The sequence below is a fragment of the Rhinolophus ferrumequinum genome, chromosome X (genome assembly GCF_004115265.2).
Source record: "Rhinolophus ferrumequinum isolate MPI-CBG mRhiFer1 chromosome X, mRhiFer1_v1.p, whole genome shotgun sequence".
Lineage (NCBI taxonomy): Eukaryota > Metazoa > Chordata > Mammalia > Chiroptera > Rhinolophidae > Rhinolophus > Rhinolophus ferrumequinum.
This window is the reverse complement of record NC_046284.1, coordinates 48925784-48942325: the sequence shown is the minus strand read 5'-3', so window position 1 is coordinate 48942325 and position 16542 is coordinate 48925784. Positions and strand designations below refer to the sequence as shown.

General features: G+C 37.4%; 1 protein-coding gene across 1 annotated transcript in view; it reads left to right on the top strand.

The window, feature by feature from the left end:
• IL1RAPL2 (interleukin 1 receptor accessory protein like 2) overlaps positions 1–16542 on the top strand; it is a 1393401-nt gene that overhangs the window by 1261057 nt on the left and 115802 nt on the right. The gene's annotated exons all lie outside the window — the stretch shown is intronic.

Below are 16542 nucleotides of genomic sequence, written 5' to 3'. Positions count from 1 at the left end.
ATGTACTATTTTTCCTCCTATCATTTGGGAATATGAAGCCAAACTAGAAGAGCAAACCTTTTATTTATATTTTTATGGATGTATTTCTAAAATATTTGACTTTATAAAAATTAAATCTACCATAATACTGTTTAACATTATTTGTTTTGTTTTTATGAAAGAACAAATAACAACATGTTTTCTTTCATTTTGACAGATTAGAAGAGATTAATTCCACTGTAAACTGTTTGCTGAGTTACTGAAATAGAATATTAATTCACTAGCTGAGTATATGTTTATTGAATTGAATTCATTTTTATAATCTCCTTTGTGTACTTTTCTCAAAAATGTTTTTTTTTGCTTCTTTGAGTAAAGATGGAGTACAAAATATAGAATTGTTTACTAATTTGCCCCAACTTAAAAGCTAAAACAATAAAAACCATTGAGTTTTGTGATCTATTTCAAATAGCTTTAAAATTATCTAATATCACTTTAATAACAAGCTACAGGTCAGTTAGTTGCATTCTTTGTGATTTTTAGAATGTTTTCAACATTAGTGTCCAAATAAAAACAAAAAGTATGTATTTTTGTGAATTATATATTTTCCAAAAAGCAAAACAAAACAACAACAAAAAACCTTAGGATAAAAAAATGGGTCCTTAACCTTACACAAATAAGCCAAAAAAGATTTCCCCTGTTGGTAATCTCTTATTCGGTTCTCTTCTGTGTTCCATTGTTCAAGGTTTTTCAGTCATTCTGGACATGTCCTCATTATCCCTGAAGGACAGGAAATGAACAACATTGTATATCAGTTATGTGTAGAAATGCCTGGCTTGTCCTTTCCAAACACCAACCTTGGTTCCCATAGCCAAATACTTCATATTTCATTTCTTGAAAGACAAAGCCAAGGACCACATTGTCATTTTTTCTGCTTTCTTTTCTCTTCCCCCAAAAAACAATTGTTCTAATTAAGCTTTCTAATTTGAGATAATTGTACATTCACATGTAGGTATAAGAAATAGTACAGAGATCCCATGTACTGTTTATTCAGTTTCCCCCAATGGTAACTTCTTATAAAACTACAGTGCAATATCACAACCAGGATATTGACATTGATACAGTCACGGCATAGAATAGTTCTATCCCCTCAAAGATACTTCATGTTGTCCTTTTATAGCAACACCCTCTTCCTTCCTAGTCCCATCCCCTCTTGACTCCTGGCAACCACTATACTGCTCTCCATAATTATGTCATTTTGAGAATGTTACATAAATGGAATCATATAGTAATAAACAGGGATTAGTTATTTTCATTCAGCATAATCCTCTGGAGTTCATCCATGTTGTACGTTAATCAATAGTTTTGTTCTTTTTATTATTATTATTGTTGTTGCGTTACTACAGATTCCAAAGTTTTTTTAATGATTGAAGGACATCTACATTGTCTCTAGTTTTTTACTATTGTGAATAAAGCTGACATAAACATTCATGTACAGGTTTTTGTGTATGCGTAGGAAAGTCAGTCTTCATGTATTTAGGATAAATGCCTATGGATAAAATTGCTGGGTCATATGGTATGTGCATGTTTAATTTTTAAATAAACTTTCAACTGTTGCAGAGTGGCTGTACCATTTTACATTCCCACCAGCAATGTATAAATGATCAAGATTCTCCATATTCCTCACCAGCATTTGGCGTATTCATTATTTTTTAAAAATCATTTTGATGGATCTGTAGTGATATCTCATTGTGGCTTTAATTTGCATTTCCCTAATGTATAGTGATGTTAAACATGTTTTCATGTGCCACTGGTGATCTGTACATCCTCTTCAGTGAAATGTCTCTTCATATCTTTTGCCTAGTTTCTTCTAATTTATTGATTTTCTTACTGTACAATTTCAAGACAATTATTTCAATTACACCTGAAGTCTATGTAACTTTACTAACAATTGTCACCCTGATAAACTTTAATTTAAAAAAAGATGATATTATAGATATTATTTTTTCATTTGACTTGATACTATTTCTTTGTCAGATATGTGGTTTGCACATATTTCTCCTGCTCTTGTCTTTTTATTCTTTTAATGGTATTTCAGAGAGCAAAACATTTAATTTTAATGAAGTCCAGTTTATCCATTTTTATTTTATTTTATGGATCATGCTTTTGGTGTCAAGTCTAAGAACTCCCTGGCCTAGATTCCAAAGGTTTTCCCCAATGCTTTTGTTTTTTTCAGAAAGTTTTATAGTCTTACACTTTACATTTAAGTCCTTTATCCATTTTGAGTTAATTTTATTATATAATTTTGAGACTTATTTCAAGGTTCATTATTTTTGCTTAAGAATTTCTCAGTATTCCAGCACCATTTGTTTAAAGGGCTACCTTTCCCCCATTGACTTGCTTTTACATTTTTGTAAAAAATCAGTTGAGGATATTTGTGTGGGCCTATTTCTGGGTTTTCTGTTCCCCTGACCTATGGGTCTATCTCTTCACCAGTACCACACAGTCTTGATGATTGAAGCTATGTAATTGATCTTGAAATCACATAGACTAATCCCTTCCTTTTTCAATATTGTTTTAGCTATTCTAGGGTCTTTGAGTTTCCATATAAATTTGTATATACATACAAAAAGTCTTGCTAGAATTTGATATGAATGAATTAGACATTTATATTAATTTGTGGAGAACTGACATCTTTACTCTGCTGAATCTTCCAATCCATTAACACTGTGTATCTCTCTTTTACTTAGACCCTCTTTTTAGACTAGTCTCTTCATCATTCTGTAGTTTTTAGTACTTTAATTTTGTTAGATTAATACTCGACAATTTAAAACTTTAATGATTGTAAACAATATTGTATTTTCCTACTTTATTTATTTTTAATTCTGTTAACCATGGATTCATAATAGTTTATAGAAATATAATTTACTATTTTTAAATGTTTTCTTTATTTTTCAATTGCAGTTAACATGCAATATTATATTAGTTTCAGGGGTAAAATATAGTGATTACACATTTATATAACTTACAAGGTGATCACCCTGATAAATCTAGCATCCATATGACACCATACACAGTTATTACAATATTACTAACTATATTCCTTATGCTATAGTTTACAACCCATGACTATTTTGTCAGTACCAATTTGTACTTCTTAATCCCTTCACCTTTTTCACCCATCCCCCAAACCGCCTCCCATCTGGCAACCCTTGAAATGTTCTCTGTATCTAGGGTATGAGTTTGTTTCTCTTTTTCTTTGTTCATTTATTTTGTTCTTTAGATTCCACATGGTTGTCTCCACTTCAATAGTTATATTTCTAGAGATTTCTCCTGTTCTTTTGTTTGGAACATATTTCTCTGTTTCCCTATTCTGGCTGCCTCTCTGTGTTTGCTCCTATGTATTAGGTTGATCTTCTATGCCTCTCAGTCTTTCCCTTATGTAGTATGTGTCTTGTGTGGTCCAATGGTGCAGTCACTCTGATCACGTGTGTCTGTTCCAGGAGTGTCCCTTGAGTTTATTGTGTATATTCTCCTGTTGTATTTGAGCCTTGATTGCTTTTGGCATGTCACTGGATGGGATTGCCTCCCAGGCTGACTAACTGTGAGAACTGGCTATGCCCACAGTGTATGAGCTGCTGTGTGGATGCTGACCCCTCAGAGGGGGATTCGCACCCACAGGCTCTTGTATCATTTGATACCACCCTTTGGGTGCTGGACCTGAAGGCTTGTTGGGCTGGCTTCACAATGAATCGAGGCTGGCTGCCACCAGTATTGGGCCAGGGGCAGCTTAGCAAAAGGTCCAGGACTCCCTAGTCCTATTGCCACCTGCCAGCTGCCTGTAAGCCTCAGCTGTTGAAAGAGACTCCTTAGGTGCATGTGCTGGGCTAGTCGACCCAGAGTTGAGAGTGCCTTTGGAGATGCAGCCCTGGCTGGGCAGGAAAGTGTAAGCTCCCAGGGAGACATAAGGCATGGCCAGTTGTTTTTACAAAGTTAATGCAGGGTTCAGGTTGTGTGCCAGCGCACATCCTGTGACCACTTTACAAATCACCCTGAGAATACCGCAGCTTGCCTGAGGCTCGCAAATCCCCAAGAGCTTCCTACAAGAGAAGTTGTGGTACAGGTTTTCGGTCACTGCCCACCACCAATAGCCCCACAGGCAGTCCCAGGCCATCTGCTGCTGTGAAAATCATCCATGGCTTGTGGGGCAGGCCCAGCCAGCCAACCAGATGCCGAGAGTGCCCCTGGCAATGCAGCTCTAGGTGGGCAGGGTGGGGTTCCAGGGAGGTTCTGGATGTGGGCAGTTTTTTTACAAAGTTAATGCAGTTTCAGTCTTGCATCAGTGCCAGGCCCATGACCACTTCACAAAACTGTCCTGAGAGCACCATGGCCAACTACCACTCACCCTAGGTCCACAGATCCCCAAGAGTTGCCCAGAAGAGGCAGCTACACAGGGTCTGGATCACTGACCACCACCAACAGTTCTTGGGCCCCTGAGGATCTGCTGCTGTAAAAGGCCTCTGCAGCTGTAAAAGGCCTCTGCAGCTTGAGTTGGTAGGGCCAGCTGTTCAGCAGCCAAGAGTGCCCTGGGTGATTCAGCATCAGCCTTGTGGGGCAGGGACCCAGGGTGTCACCAAGATGGTGCACATGCACGGATTTCACCAGACCAATGTGGTCTCACATTTGGCCCTTTGGAGGAGGGTTAAACTTAGAAAAGATGCACCATCCTGTAGGCTACGTGTGAGTCAGGCTCCACACAGGGACAATGGCTCCTATCCCTCCAAGCCTTGCTCTGAGTCCACACAACTCAGTTTTTCCCATATTTCTCTGGTGCCTCTCAAGTCGCTGCCCCTGCCCCAGAGACCAGTTGAGTGATTATAAGAGAGCTAGCCTGTGTGTGTCCTCTTTAAAAGGGTGTCTGGGATTCCAGCTACCTTCCATCTCACCACGATGGCCAGGAAGAGTCCTCACTGATTTTCACTGCCAAGCATTGTGGGAACTCCTCTTTCCAGCACAGGACCCCTGGGCTGGGGAACCTGGTGTGAGGTGTGAAGCCCTTTCTCTTCCAAGGGGACCTCTGCCACCAAGGTGTTCCTCCTGGAGTTCAACCACTATCTGTGGGTTTGGGGTCAGCCCATTTCATAACTCTGCCCCTCCTACCAGTCTCAATGTGGCCTCTTTTTTATATCCTTGCTTATAGGGGTTCTGATCAGCTGGTCCTCAGATGATCCTTGAGGTTGATTTTTCTCTAATTCATTTGTAATTTTGGTGTGATCCTGGGAGGCAGTTAGACATAGCATTTACCTAATCTTCCATTGTGGACTTTCAGCTCTGGCATCATAAGTTTTAGAAGGATTTTCGTTTTTGTAGATTCTTTCAGATTTTTGACATTTGCATGCCATCTGCAAACAGAGACAGTTATTTATTTCTTTCAAATCTGCATGCATTTTATTTACTTTTTTTTTAATTCATTGTGGTGACAATTGTTAGTGAAATTCCACAGATTTCACGTGTACAATTCTGTATTACATCATTTATAAATCCCATTGTGTGTTCACCACCCAGAGTCAGGTTTCCTTCCACCACCATATATTTGATCCCCCTTAACCTCATCTCCCACTCCCCCACCACTTAGCCTCTGATAACCACTAAACTATTGTCTGTGTCTATGAGTTTTTGTTTCTCATTTATTTGTCTTGTTCTTTTGTTGTTTTTGGTTTATATACCACATATCAGTGAAATCATATGGTTCTCTGCTTTTTCTGTCTGACTTATTTCTCTTAGCATGATACTCTCAAGATCCATCCAAGTTGTCACAAATGTTCCTATATCATGTTTTCTTATCACCAAATAGTATTCTATTGTGTATATATACCACAACTTCTTTAACCATTCATCTATTGAAGGACATTTTGGTTGTTTCCATGTCTTGGCCACCGTAAACAAAGCTGCAATGAACATTGGAGCACACGAGTCTTTATGTACAAATGTTTTCAGATTTATTGCGTAGATACCCAGGAGAGGGATTGCTGTGTCATATAGTAATTCTCTTCGTAATTTTTTGAGGAACCTCCACACTGCCTTCCATAAAGGCTGCACCAGTCTGCATTCCCACCAACAGTGTATGAGGGTTAATTTTTCTCCACAGCCTCTCCAACACTTGTTACTATTTGTCTTGATGATAGCCATTCTGACTGGGGTGAGGTGACATCTCATTGTGGTTTTTATTTGCATTTCTCTGATGATTAGTGATGTTGAGCATTTTTTCATATGTCTATTTGCCATTTGTATGTCCTCTTTGGAAAAATGTCTCTTCAGGTCCTCTGCCCGTTTTGCAATTGGGTTGTTTGTTTTTTTGTTATTGAGTTGAGTGAGTTCCTTGTATATTTTGGATATTAGCCCCTTATCTGAGGCACTGTTTGCAAAAATCTTCTCCCATTCAGTTGGTTGCCTCTTTATTTTGTCAGTGGTTTCTTTTGCTGTGCAGAAGCTTTTAAGTTTCATATAGTCCCATTCGTTTATTTTAGCTTTTACTTCCCTTGCCTTTGGAGTCAAATTCATAAAATGCTCTTTGAACCCAAGGTCCATAAGTTTAGTACCTATGTTTTCTTCTATGCAGTTTATTGTTTCAGGTCTTATGCTTAAGTCTTTAATCTATTTTGAATTAATTTTGGTACATGGTGACAGATAGCAGTCCAGTTTCATTCTTTTGCACGTGGCTTTCCAATTCTCCCAGCACCATTTATTGAAGAGGCTGTCTTTACTCCACTGTAAGTTTTTTGCTTCTTTCTCAAAAACTATCTCTCCAAGTTCATGTGGTTTTATTTCTGGGTTCTCCATTCTATTCCATTGGTCTATGTGTCTGTTTTTCTGCCAATACCATGCTGTTTTGATTATTGTAGCCCAGTAGTGCAAGCTAATATCAGGGAGTGTGATACCTCCAGTATTGTTCTTTTTCAATAAGATTGCTTTGGCTATTCGGGGTCTTTTGTGGTTCCAAAGAAATCTGATGATATTGTGTTCTATTTCTTTAAAAAATGCCATTGGGATTTTGATGGGGATTGCATTAAATCTGTATATTGCTTTGGGTAGTATGGCCATTTTAACTATGTTGATTCTTCCAATCAATGAACATGGAATGTCTTGCCATTCCTTTGTGTCTTCCTCAATTTCTTTTAAAAATGTCTTATAGTTTTCAGCATATAGGTCCTTCACATCCATGGTTATGTTTATTCCTAGGTAATTTATTTTTTTCTGGTGCAATTGCAAAAGGAATTGTTTTTGGTATTTCTTTTTGTGAGATTTCATTGTTAGTGTATAGGACTTTTGAATGCACTGGACTTTTGTACGTTGATTTTGTAGCCAGCAACTTTACTGTATTCATTGATTGTTTCTAATAGCTTTTTAGTGGAGTCTTTAGGGTTTTCTATATATAGCATCATGTCATCTGCAAAGAGTGATAATTTAACTTCTTCATTACCAATTTGGATTCTTTTTATTTTTTCTCTTGCCTGATTGCTCTGGCAAGGACTTCCAAAACTATGTTGAAAAGCAGAGGTGATAGGGGACAGCCCTGTCGTGTTCCTGAAGGCAGAGCAAAGGGCTTCAGTGTTTCACCATTAATTATGAGATTAGCTGAGGGCTTGTCATATATGGCCTTTATTATGTTAAGGTATTTTCCTTCTATACCTATTTTATTAAGTGTTTTAATCATAAATGGATGTTGTATCTTGTCAAATGCTTTTTCTGCATCATTTGATATAATCATAAAATTTTTGTTCTTTATTTTGTTTATGTGATGTATCACATTGATGGATTTGCAGATGTTGAACCATCTTTGTGCCACAGGGATGAACTCCCCTTGGTGATGATGAATTATCTTTTTAATGCATTGTTGTCTTCGATTTGCTAGAATTTTGTTTAGGATTTTTCAATTGTATTCATCAGAGATATTGGTCTGTAGTTTTGTTTTTTTGTGTTGTCCTTATCAGGCTTTGGTATCAGGGTAAAGTTGGCCTCATAAAATGAGTTAGGGAGTACTGTCTCTTCTTCAATTTTTTGGAAGAGTTTGAGCAGGATTGGTATTAAATCCTCTTTGAAGTTTCGGTAGAATTCACTAGTGAAGCCATCTGGTCCCGGACTTTTGCTTTTGGGAAGGTTTTGGATGACTGATTCAATTTCGTTACTGGTGATCGGTCTGTTTAGATTTTCCAGTTCTTCATGGTTCAGCCTTGGTAGGCTATATGTTTCTAAGAACTTGTCGATTTCTTCTAGGTTATTGAATTTGGTGGCATATAGCTCTTCATATTATTTCTGGATAATCCTTTGTATTTCTGTGGTGTCCGTGATAACTTCCCCTTTTTCATTTCTGATTTTGTTAATTAGTGTCTTCTCTCTTTTTATCTTAGTGAGCCTAGCTAAGGGTTTGTTAATTTTGTTAATCTTTTCAAAGAACCAGCTCTTTGTCACATTAATTCTTTCTAATGTCTTTTTGTTCTTTATTTCATTTAGTTCTGCTCTGAAGTTTGTTATTTCCTTTCTTCTGGTTACCTTGGGTTTCACTTGTTCTTCTTTTTCTAGTCCTTGAAGGTGTAACATGAGGTTATTTATTTGGGATTTTTCTTGTTTCTTGAGCTAGGCCTGTAATGATATAAATTTCACTCTTAAAACTGTTTTCGCTGCATCCCAAAAATTTTGGTAGGATGTATTTTCATTGTCATTTGTTTCTATGTATCTTTTGCTATCTCCTCTAATTTCTTCTTTAAAAGTATGTTGTTTAATCTCCATGTATTTGTGTTTTGTCCAGCTTTCTTTTTGCCGTTGATATCCAATTTCAAAGCCTTGTGATCAGAGAATATGCTTGGTATGATTTCAATCTTCTTAAATTCGCTGAAGCTGATTTTATGTCCTAATATATGATCTATCCTTGAGAATGTTCCATGTATACCAGAAAAGAATGCATAGTCTGATGTTTTAGGATGAAGTGCTGTATATATGACAATTATGTCCATTTCATCTAATGTGTCATTGAGGGCTGCTATTTCGTTATTTATTTTCTGTTTGGATGATCTATCCATAGCTGTCAATGATATATTTAAGTCCCCTAGTGTAATTGTGTTTTGGTCAATTTCTCCCTTTAGTTCTGTTAGTAGTCGCTTGGTGTATTTCGGTGCTCCCTGATTGGGGGCATAAATATTGATGACTGTTATGTCTTCTTGTTGTATAGTCCCCTTTACCATTATGAAATGTCCATCTTTGTCTCTTGTTATCTTTTTCACCCTGAAGTCTGTTTCATCTGATATCATTATGGCTACACCTGATTTTCTCTGGGTACCATTTGCTTGGAGTGTCAATTTCCACCCTTTCACTTTGAGTCTATGCTTGTTCTTGTAGCTGAGATGTGTCTCTTGGAGACAGCATATGGTTGGGTTTAGTTTTTTTGATCCAATCTGCTACTCTGTGCCTTTGCTTTGGTGAGTTCAGTCCATTTACATTTAGGGTGATTATTGATATGTGAGGATTTCCTGTCATTCTGTCTTTAGTTTTCTGCTAAGGCTGTGTCTCCATTGTTTCTTTGTCTTTTTGTTGTTGTCTATTATTTCTGTGTGGTGGTATTCTATGATGTTTCTCTCTGTTTCTTCCTTTATTACAGTGTATATTTCAGTTCTGGATTTTCTTTTTGAGTGGTTACCCTTTAGTTTATGTAAAAAGAAGTTTGATATTTAGACTATTCCATTTTCTTCAGCACGCTTACTTTCTCCATTCCCATATTCTGGTTCAGGCCTTTTCTCTTCCACTTTTTACGTTTTGGTTGCCACAAATTGTCCCTGTTGATGGTGGACGAATAGCCAGCCACCTTTAGTATTTCTTGTAGTGCAGGTCGTGTGTTAGAAAATTCCCTCAGCTTCTGTATGTCTGGAAAAGTCTTTATTCCTCCTTTATATCTAAAGGATATCTTTGCTGGATACATTATTCTTGGCTCATAATTTCTCTCTTTTAATAGTTTGAATATTTAGTTCTACTCCCTCCTGGCTTGTAGAGTTTCTGCTGAAAAATCTGAAGATAATCTAATGGGCTTTCTTTTCTAGGTTGCCATCTTCTTTTCCCTGTCTGCCTTGAAGATTCTTTCTTTGCCGTTGATTTTAGACAGCTTCAATACAATGTACCTTGGAGAAGCCTTGTTGGGATTGAGGTAATTAGGTGTTCTATTTGCTTCTTGGATTCAAGGATACAGTTCTGTCCACATGTTTGGGAAGTTCTCATCAAGAATTTGTTTGAATATATTCTCTGTTCCCTTCTCTCTTTCTTCTCCTTCTGGTATGCCCATTATTCTTATATTGCTCTTTCTGATGGAGTCAGAAAGTTCTTGTAGAGTTCTTTCATTTCTTTTAAGTCTCCAGTCTCTTTCTTCTTCCATCTGTGTCATTTCCAGGTTTCTATCTTGGATGTCACTGATTCTTTACTCCATCTGGTCAACTCTACTACCTAAGCTGGTTATTTCATTCTTGATTTCTTTTATTGACTTCTTAATCTCCGGAAATTCTATTTGGTTCTTTTTTAAAATTTCAATCTCTTTTGTAAAATGCTCATGTTGTTATTTGATTTTGTTTCTGAGTTCATTAAACTGCCTTTCTGTGTTTTCTTGCATCTCGTTGAGATTTTTCAGAACTGCAATCTTGAATTCTCTGTCGTTTGAGTCACATATTTCCATATCTTTAAGTTTCTTTTCTGGAGACTTTTCTCTTTCTTTCTGAGCTGTCTTGTTGCCTTGGTTATTCATGGCAATTACTGATTTATTATTTCTATTCCTAGACATCTATAGGAGTGGCTTCTGTAACAGGTTGATAGGAAGAAGTCTTCCTTTTGTTTTCCAGTACTTGTTGGTAGAATGTTTTATTTTCTATCCGACTGCATCCTTTTTTTTCTCTCTCACACAGTACTGCTATGTTTTCTCTGCACTATTCCAGCTTCTCACACAATGGGGGGATTCCCTGGGAGACGGGCTTCTCCTCTGTTAATAGTTAACCTGGATCACAGGGCACATTGTCCATGTCGGTATGCGGAGTGCTTTTGAATTTCTAAAGCTCTTCCTGCACCAGACTCAAAGCCCATGTGTTTCAGCAGTTCTATTTACTCCTGCAGGGATCCGCCCAGATAGGTGGGGACAAGGGCGGGGTGAGTTGTGAGTGGTGGCCCAGAGCAATGGCTGCCACTGCCATCACAGCTCATCCTGCTGCCACAGCTCCCTCCCCTTTGCCGGAACTAGTTATGCTGTGAATCTGTGTCTGTGTTCCACAATTCTCACAACAGCAAATATTCTGTTATTTTGATGTGATACTGCTACTGTTCCGCTTCTAGCACAGGGCAGGTGGCAGCGGGGTGAGTTCTCGGAGGGTAGTGAGGGGGCGGTTAGTCTCAGTGCCTAAGGCTTCCATTCTCTTTTCGGCAGTGAGGGCTTAAACCACCATTTTCAGCCTTCTTCCCTCAGTCATTTCTCCAAGGTCTCTGCCATGAGCATTGGGTTCAGCCGTGTTATATGCTGCCCCTCAGCCCTGTGGGCCATAAGCAGAGCCCTAGTCGTCTGAGTTCTTCCCTCTCCGGCAGCTGCGGTAGTTCCGGGATGTAGGGAGCTCCTAGCACTGAGCTAGGTCTGCACCTGCCCCCACGCGGCTCTGTCTTCGTACTTCTCCCTTCCATCTTCCCCCACTGGCGCGATTCACCCACCTTTAGGTGAATTCACGTAGTGGCCTCTTTGTCTTGCCTGTCTGCTGTGCAGGGAGTCCTTTGTGGAGTCATTGTTTTTCGGTTAGTTGCAAATTCCAGGCAGCTTTACAGAGGCTCACCTCATACTGCCATTTTGATGACATCCATACTTATTTCCTTTTGTAGCCTTATTGCACTGGCAAGACTTTCCAGCAACATGTTGAATAAGAGTAGTATTTTTAACCTATAGGTAAGGTGTCATTTTGCTCTGTGTGCTTTCAAAATTTTTTCTTAGTGTTTAGTTTTCAGAAGTTTAACTATAATGTGTCTTGGTGTGGATTCCTTTTTTGTTTGTTTGTTTGTTTGTTAGTTTTTCCTGTTTGAGGTTCACTCAACTTGTAGAATGTATGGGTTTGCGTTATATGACACATGTGGGACATTTTCTGCCATTATTTATTTGAGTACTTTTCAGCTCCACCATAATTTTCTTCTCCTGGAACTCCAATGACATGAATGTTAGATATGTTTTATAGTCACGTGGGTCCCAGAGGCTCTGTTTACTTTTTTTCCAGTCTGTTTTCTCTGTGTTGTTCAGAAGTAGTTTTTCTATTGTTCTAGTTCCATTTCACTGACTCTTTCCTCTGTCCCCTCCATTATGCTGTTGAGGCCAATCACTGGGCTTTTTGTTGTTTTTGTTATTGTATTTTTTTAATTGTAAAATTTCCTTTTGTTTCTTCTTTATATCTTCTGATTCTTTGCTGACACTATTCTTTGCTGAAGTTTCTTTTATTATCATTTCATTCAAATGTGTTCATAATTGTTTGTTAAAACATTGTCTATGTCTGTTTAAATTGTCTGATAATTCTAGCATCTCTGTCATCTTAGTGTCAATGTCTATTGGTTATCTTTTTTCATTTAGTTGAAATTTCCCACGTTTATTCTATAGCTAGTAGTTTTTAATTTAAATCTGGACTTTTTTTCATTATGTTCTTATGTAAGCCTTCTATTTTAGTCGGCTTTTCCTGATGTTGCTCGATCACAGGGAAGAGGCAAGGATCATGTCATTATTGCCTGGTTAAGGTAGAAGTCTAGCTTCACTGCTCAGCTTCCATTAACACCCAAAGTGAGGATCTCCTTACTACTGCTGTATGGGAGAGAGTTCCCAGTTCTCCCATTGTCTACATTGACACCATGGTGTGAGTGGCTTCATTATCACTTGGCAATGGTGGATAGTATCCTCTGACAGCAACCCAGTGGACAAGTGGAGGGGTGCCTTATTACAACTGAGTTGAGTAGAAGTCCAGACTCTCCACATGATCTCCACTAACACCACAGGGGGTGGGTGGTCCTTGTTAATACCTGGTGTGGATGAAAGTCTTAGCTTCCTATTTAACTGTCTCTGACACCACCCCAATGGGAGTGTTAGGGCACCTAGTTACAGCCTCCTAAGAGTTTATGTCTAGGCTCCTCCCCATTCAGCCTTTGTCAGCATGGCAGGGAGTGGTGCCATAGTGTTTTTTTTATGTGTTTGTTTGTTTGTTTGTTTTCTGTCATTTTAGCTAGAGTAGGATAACTAAAAGTTTTCTATCTTGCGAAACTGCCCCTTTCCTGGTCATTTAGCTGGAGACAGCAAATCTTTGTTGGACGTTTTTTGCCTGTGCCTGTTGACATTTTTAGGTCTAGATTGCTGGCTTGTTCAGCAACAAGTCTGGCATACGTGAGACACAAAGAAAACCCAGAGAACTCACCACCATGTCATTCCTTGATTCCTGAGGTCCCTAGCCTATCTCTCTTCTTCTCTCTGCCTTTAAGAGTCACTGTGTGAGGGATATAAATGATAAATGTGGAACTATTACATTGTTTTGTGCACCTGAAACAAACAAACAAACAACAAATAAATAAATAAATAAAATTGTATCAGCAGAAAAACAATATTTAGAATAAAGGGAATGATAATTCTTTTAAAAAAGAGTCTTTTTATATTTGTATTATACATAATACCCAAAGCTTAGTTGAACGTAGCAGGAGGAATAGGGGAAAGTACATCTGCTCCATCTTCCCAGAAACAGAAGTGTTCTAAAGTATTTTTTTTTTTTAAATGTGTCTATCTGGGTACCTCTCCCACTGGTAAAAAGTAATGGGTCTTTCAAGATCACTGAAACATCACAAGCCAGACTAGAGCTCATTCACGGTAACCTTCATCATCTTATGGTAGATTGATATAGATTGTTGGTGGTGATAAATATTCTCTCAGACACAATTTCTCTTTTATTGGTCAGTTGGAAGGCAGGAGAGCATTTTGGAATCTCCATAGGTCGTTAGTGTTCATTACGGAGAGACCACCAAAAGAAAAAAAAATCTGTCTTTCCCTTGATATTAGGCTCACTAGAATCTACTTTTGCTCAGAGTCTAGCTAGCAAGATAGGGCCAATGAACACAATCTAGGAAAAAGGTATTCCCTTGTACTCAATGACTCCCCCTTTGGCCAAAAGGAATTTCTGTCATTTGAACATCTACATCCCTGAAAAAGGACCTGATAAAGATTACTGCTACAAATCTTGAGAGATTTGTTTCACCATTAGACTCTGCTTGATACCATATTGTAGGGACTGCCGCCCAAGGCACAAGAACTGTTAGCTGAATGGCCTCCTCAGTAATTACATACCAACAACTGACTGTGTAACTACATTTCATCTTGTCAAAACTGGATAATTACACAGTATTTTTCATTTCCTTCAACTAGTGCTCCTATATCAGAAAAACAGCAAGATACTAAGTTATAATGCTTTAGTCACTACATATTTATTTATTAAATAACCAGGTTGCACATATAATTCTGTACTTAAATAATATTCAACAAGACCCACAATAATTTTATTATTTTCTGCTGGTTGCTATGTAAACCTCCTGTTTTTTTACAGCTTGAAATGTCTCTTGGGGTTGTTATTATTTTTGCTATTGTTATTAAAGGCTTTTATTAACAAGCATGTTTTATTAAATAGGTACTTTACTCTGTAATTGAATAATGTAAATAGTTTACAATAGTTTCTATCTACCACTTTTCAGTTCTGTGCGGTGAAGATTTTAAAGTTGATAATTTAGATTACATTACAAGGGAAATTTGTCACTGAACACTGCCACATCAAAGAAAATGTCATCATTTCTAACAGTTCCTGATAAATTACCTCTGTTTGTATTAAATGTAAATATTGGGTCTCACGGGATATGTAAAAATTGCTTAACTATTTAGAATAATTTTTTTCACTAAGTATCTATATGTAATGCACATTCCTAAACTTGCACTACTTCCCCCATTCTGTATTATTTAAGTTTGTGTAATTTTCTCCACTTCTTATGACCAGACTCTAAAACAAGAAGAGAAAAATATTTGAGCTAAATTGCAGATCATATTAATACCGTGTTCCCCCGAAAATAAGACCTAGCCGGACCATTAGCTCTAATGCGTCTTTTGGAGCAGAAATTAATATAAGACCTGGTATTATTTTACTATAAGACTGGGTATATAATATAATATAATATAATATAATATAATATAATATAATATAATAGTACCTGGTCTTATTTTACTATAATATAAGACTGGGTCTAATATAATGTAATATAATACCAGGTCTTATATTAATTTTGGCTCCAAAAGACACATTAGAGCTGATTGTCCGGCTAGGTCTTATTTTCGGGGAAACATGGTAGTCTGATTTTAAGAAAGTCAGAAAACTGTTTTTTTGTTTGTTTGTTTTTTTCTTTTCAATATCGTCCTTACTTGAAATACAAGCATTTCAATATCAGGCAGATCACATTATTGGCACACTATGCCAACTATTCTCAATCTCAGCACTATTGACATTTAGGACCTGAAGATTCTTTGATGGGTGAGGGTGCTATCCTGTGCTGTTTAGTAGCATACCCTCGCTTCTATCAGCTAGATTGTAGTAGTACTCCCCATCAGTTGGGACAACTCAAAATGGATCCAGACATTACTAAATATTTCCTGGGGGACAAAATCACCGCCAGTACTCTGGTACTACATATACTCCGTGAGAAGTTTAAACGGAAGTTAAAAAATAATTGTCTGATGGAGATTGCAGTATAGTCAAATTCTACTACCGTGTTTCCCCGAAAGTAAGACCTAGCTGGACAATCAGCTCTAATGTATCTTTTGGAGCAAAGATTAACATAAGACCCAGTATTATGTTATATTATGTTATATTACATTCTATCATATTACATTATATAAGACCCGGTATTATATTATGTTATATATATTATATTCTATTATACCCGGTCTTATAGCAAAATAAGACCAGGTCTCATATTAATTTTTGCTCCAAAAGACGCATTAGAGCTCATTGTCTGGCTAGGTCTTATTTTCGGGGAAACACGGTACATATCAAAGCCTATTAGAGAAGTGAAGTTATTTAAGGAAAAAAAAAATCCTGAGAGGATAGCTGGTACTTTCTGCTCTTTACTAGTGAAGTACAAATTGGAAGTGTCTGTCATATCTGGAAGCTCTGATTCCTTACCTGATATCAAAATTATGGATCCATGATCTTCTGATTTGTGACCCAAACCAAGAGATGTCAATAAACATATAGTGAATAGAGGTGGACAAGAAGGAAAGAGGATAAATGCAAGTATTACAATAGAAACTTTAATCTGAAAGATTCAGCACTCTCTTGATGCATAGCCAATAGATGAGCAATAGATTTAGTGGAAGTAAGAGATAGTAACTGCACATTTTATAGGAATACTACAGTTGGTAGCTGCTCTTCAGGTTATGTAATCAACTACCATTGATTTCCTTGTCTTTTCCTATCTTGCCACAGTGACAAGAGTAAGATCAAG